Source organism: Pinus tabuliformis, chromosome 1_1 (genome assembly GCF_031772625.1).
Source record: "Pinus tabuliformis cultivar Carrire ecotype Pingquan chromosome 1_1, CPIR1, whole genome shotgun sequence".
NCBI classification, from domain to species: domain Eukaryota; kingdom Viridiplantae; phylum Streptophyta; class Pinopsida; order Pinales; family Pinaceae; genus Pinus; species Pinus tabuliformis.
Genome location: NC_142297.1, coordinates 265,438,038 through 265,443,809, shown reverse-complemented (window position 1 = coordinate 265,443,809; position 5,772 = coordinate 265,438,038).

Sequence of the window (5,772 nt, the reverse complement as noted above, 5' to 3'; positions counted from 1 at the left end):
GGTTTGGTGGCCAACTGTTGACAGTGCCATTCACTGCTTGTAATTTAACTGAACAAGCTGGCTCGTGATGAGACCCCTTGTCTTATAAATATAAGCCATTACCCTGTTTTGATATGCAGTATTGGTAATGTTAGTTTAATTAGTTCCCTATGATCATGGTAAGCAGGCTCATAATGAGACCTCTTATCTTTTATACCAAACATATTTTAGAATTACAATCTGAAAAATCACAATCTTTGTGGATGGGGTGAATGATTTACTCCTTAAGAGAATATGGATGAAAATGTAAGAGTTGTAGATGCTAAGTTTGGATAGGCCTTTGCTTTTTATAGATAACCTTATTTGGGCTTTAACAACTTGGAATGATTTACAGTGTTTTCAAGGTTTGAAAGGATCTTACAAAAATAAAAGAGGTTTCCAGAGTTTAATTCTATCTAATTTCCTAGCTCTTCCTTCTTTTCCTTTAAGGCTTCCATTTATCAAAAGTAAATATTAACATTGTTTTCTTTAAGCAACCTTCAAAACAGTAAAGGCCAATAGAAGGCTATTTACAGCCTTATTTTCTAGAAAACAAACAAAACTGCAAATTAACACAAATACGACTGCAAATTGAATATTTACAAATAAGAAGGGGTTACCTCCTTAAGTAAAGAATTTCTTCAAGATAAGCCCATTGACAGGAAGGGAATCTCTATTTCTTGATAGATTTTGCAATATGAATGTTGATGGGCCTATCTTCTCGATGATTTGAAATGGTCCTAGCCACATTTTTATAAATTTAGTGTGTTTACCTTTATCTTCGTGAACTTTGTCCCATTTCAAAACAAGATCGCCAATCTATAAAAAAATTGGGCTGGTGGAAGTTGTATCAAAAGAGGAATTAATAACCTGTTGATGCTTTGCATGTGTAATTCTAGCTTTTTCCCTTTCTTCTTCTAATTTAAGGATTTGATTATATCTCAATTGAATAGAAGATGAGGGATTTTCTTCAATAAACTGCACTAAGGCTAGAGATGGGAGTGTTAAGTTTGTTGGTATGACAACTTCATTCCCATACACTAAATTGAATGGAGAAGTACTTATTGAGGCCTTATGTGTTATGCGATCTTCCCATAATTCAAATACTAAATACTTGTGCCATTTCTTTTGATTCTGATCGACATTTCTCTTAATTATTTTGATGAGATTTTTATTGGTTGATTCTGCTAAACCATTACCCTGAGGGTAGTAGTTTGCAGAATATTTAAATTTAAATCCTCTTTTAATAGCAAATTCAAGTATGGTATTTCCAGAGAAATAAGATGCATTATCGAAAATGAGAGCATTAGGTATGCAAAATCTGGTAATGATGAATTGATCTATGAAGTCAATAATTGCCTCAGAGTTGCCTACCTTCAAAGGAATTGCTTCTACCCACTTCGTAAAGTAATCCATGGCTGTAAGGATATATCTGTGCTACTTGGATGAATGTGGAATAATTTCTACAATGATATCCAGTCCCCATTGTTCAAAAGGTTGTTCAATGTTGACTGGTTGCAAAGGGAAGGCTGGCTTTATTTGTCTTCCACTGGCAGTCTGACACATTCTGCATTTTCTTACATATTCAAGGGAATCCTTAAACAAGGTGGGCCAATAAATAACCAGCATGTATAATTTTGTGAGTTGTTGTATCACCTCCAATCCTATTGGACCATCATGTAATTCCTGCAAGACCTTTTGTGCCTCATTTTTTTCAACGCATCTTAATAAAACCAAATTATAATTCCTTCTAAACAACACATCATCAATAAACTCTAAGTGTTTCGCTTTCAATCTTAAGGCATGTTTATTTTTGTAAGATAGATTAGGAGAGTATCCATTTTTTAAATAAAATAACAAATCCGCATATTGATTTTCAGGGTTGATGTTACTTATCTCATTGATTTCCTCAATATATTTGAGCCTTCATGTTCCTTAATGTTAGAAGCTCCTGCTAACAACCTGCAAAAACCTTGACCTTTGAAATTTTTCACTGGTTTAATGTCCAAATCATATTCTTGTAATGATGTAACCCAGTTTTCCCTCTTTTCTCCTAAGTCCCTTTGGACTAGTAATTGTCTCACTGCTGAAAATGGGACTATTATTTTCGTATGAGTTTTCAAGAGGAAAGGCCCAAAAAGTTTAATAGATTTGAACACAGCAAGGATTGCTTTTCTACTTCAGAATAATTAAGTTCAACACCCTGAAGATTTGAACTAAAAAATGATATGGGTGCTTCCATGTTTTGATCATTGATTTCTGTCAACATAGCTGCATAGGAAGTATCAGATGCTAAAGTATATAAAATGAAATGATTGGAAAAATTTGGAGTGTTTAATGCATGAGCATTTATGATTGCCTATTTGATTGAATCAAAAGATTCCTTTTCTTTATGCCCCCATCTGAACATTGAGTTTTTCTTGATCATGGTTTGTAATGGTAAAACAATATGTGAAAAATATGGAACAAACCTTTTTACAAAATTTATTTGACCTAAAAATGATTGCATTGATTTTTTATTGCGTGGTAGTGGAATATCAGAAATATCCTTGATCCTTTATGGATCGATATAAGTACCATATTTTGAGACAATAAACCCCAAGATTTTACCTTGGTCAAGAGCAAAAAATGATTTCTTGGGATTCAATGAAATCCCATATCTTTTACAGCGTTCAAAGATTTGTTTCAAATCATGTAAACGATTTGCTCTTTTCTTTGAGAATATAGTAATGTCATCCAAATAGACAACAACTGACTTATTAATTAAACCTTTGAATGTTATATCCATTGCTCTCTGGAATGTAGCCCCAACATTAATCAAACTGAAAAGCATTTTTTGGTAGGCATATGTTCCCCACTTAGTTCTGAAAGTAGTCTTGAGTCTGTAATCTGGATGCAACCAATATTTGGTTATATCCAGAAAAACCATCTAAGAAAGAAGTTAATTCAAAACCAGCTACTGAATGAAGAGTTTGCTCCATTGTTGGTAGGGGGAAGTTTTCCTTTTGACTTGCTATTAAGATTTCTAAAAATCAATGCAAATTCTAATGTCACCATTCTTCTTCCTAACAGGCACTAAGTTAGAAGCCCACTTTGAATGTCTAACAAGAGAAATTATCTTAGCCTTCAAGAGTTTGTTTAACTCCGCTTTAATTTGACTTTCTAGGTTCGGATGAATTTTCCTCAATTTTTGTTTTATTGGTTTCTCTTCAGAAATCATTGGAATTGTATGTTGTATGATACAAGTATCATATGTTTTTAAGTCATCATAATTCCAAGCGAAAACATTTTTATATCTACTCAAAAATCTTATAAAGGCAAGTCTTTCTTCTGAAGTAAGTCCTAATCCCAAATTGATATTTTGTGGTTTGGCCTCAGTGCCAAGATTTATTAATTCACATCTCAAAGTAGAACTTTGAAGTTTTGAATTAGTAACTTGCTTAAACCTATCCTTGATATCATATAGATCCTCAAGCTTAACTACCGATTTAGGTATGAAAATTTCCTCAAGTTTTTGCTTCATTTGAAGATCATGATCATTCTCATCAATAATCTGGTCATCATAGGATTTATCAGAAGTTAAGAAATTCAAAATGTCATTGTCATGATTAAATACCCGCCAATTAGTGACCTTGTCTGGAACTGATGGTCTAAAAATTAATTCAACTGAAAATCTATCAGGGTTGTAATCCTCGGATGGGAGGAGCTTAGAAGCAACATTGGCTAGTAAATCAGTTGCTGCATTCTGAGATCTAGGAATGGGAGAAATATTAAACACTATAAAATGAGATATAAGGTCTTGAACCAAGGACTGATAATGTTTAAGATGACCAGAAAGGAAATGTATAGCATTTCTTACTTGCTTAATAACAATTTCAGAGTCACCGAATACTTCAAGATATTGCACTTTCGGGCCTATTTCTTTGTAAAGTCCTTGGATCAATGCCTCATATTCAACGGTATTATTTGTACACTCAAATTCTAGTCTACAAGATAACATAGTTTTTTCTCCCTCGTGACTAACCAAAATACATACTACTCCTGCACCGTCATTGGATTTTGACCCATCAAAATATAAAGACCAAAATACAGGCTTATCTACAATTTTATTTACAATTTCTTCAGCAATATTAACACATCTTGATGTTTCTGTATGAGAAAAGTTTTCTATTTGAGATGTGAAACTATTAACTGAGAAAGGTGATGATTGAGCATTAAAATTACCAAAGAAAGATTCAGATGAGTAGTTGCCAAGAATGTTATTATTGAAAGCTATGGGCTGGTTTTCTTGCTCAAATTCTGTTACAGTATGAGTCATATGCTTCTCCCAATCGATCTTAATTTGATTTGGCTTTCCTTTATAGGGAAGCCACATATGAGACCAATCGGTAGAAATGTAACCATGGAGTTTCTTAGACCAATCCCTGCTTAGAATTAAGCCATAAAACTCAAGAATGTCAGCAATAAATATATCAATTCTCTGAACTAACCTAGGATCATCTGATAACCTAATGGTAACTGAATTGATTTCTCCTAATACTTGAACCTTAGTTCTATCCAACTGAATAATATGTACTGCAGATTTTTGATGTTCAATATTCAATTTTGAACAGACTAAAGTTGGCATTATATTCGATGACGCCCCTGAATCTATCAAGAAATTATACAAGTTTCTATTGTAGATTTCATAGGTCAAGAGAAAATGAGGGGTATGAGAATTAGATCTGTCTCCGATCAGCACAACATCAGTAGCGTCTACTCTATCGGATGGTGGCTTACCCATTCCATTAGCTGCCTTGGACAATACTGCATTTAATTCTTTGAGTAGCAATTTCTATTGATGTTTGAGCTTGCTAAGCTCAAATATAGATATATTTGCTTTAGTCTTCTTCATGTCTTCAATGATATTGTAATACATAGAGTCAGCAACTACTAATGTCTTGGATGATGAAAGTGGATTGGAAGATGATGGCTGATTTCGAGTAGGCATTATTGTAGATTGCTTTGTGGGGACCTTATTTCTGGTAGTAGGACTCACATTTTTCTTCTTTTGAGTTGGTTGAATAGGTTCTATGGTTCCTTTACTCCTGGTACTTACTGGGAAAGCTTCCTGTTCACTTTTGGTATCTGAATTGGGCAAAATAAAATCCCACATACCATGACATTCTACAACCTCTTCTTTCTCAATTTCCTCTGATGATAAGATTGTATCTTCCTCTTCATTGTTCTCCGGATCTCATTCTACATTTGATATAGCATTAGGTGGTTTTGATTTAGGTCTTTTGAAGTTTCTAAATTGCTTGTTAGTGGAGGTATCGGCTACTTGTTTTTTAATTTCTACCATCTCATTTGACATAGTCTTTAAAACCTTTTGCAGAACTTCCATATCATATGGATCTTTAGCCATTTTCTTCTTTGAATCATCTTTAAAAGTAACTCTTTTGGAATTTCTCTCCTCAAGGGCAGTTTTCTTTTCTAAGGCATTGATACGTTTTTTCCACAGCGATTGCTTCCTTTGTATTCTCTGCTAAAGTGGGCTTTGCAGCACTATCAACAAAGACTGTTATATTCAAAGGTAAGGCAGATATATACCATTCAATTTGAACCTCTTCACTAGGTTTAGAGGAAGTAGGAATTTTATTTAAGAGCTTATTAAATCGTGAGTTGAAATCTTTGACTGGTTCTCTTGTTTCAGTTTTGAGATTTGAGAAATCATTGATTAATGTCGTTGTAGACCTATCATCTCCGAATTTA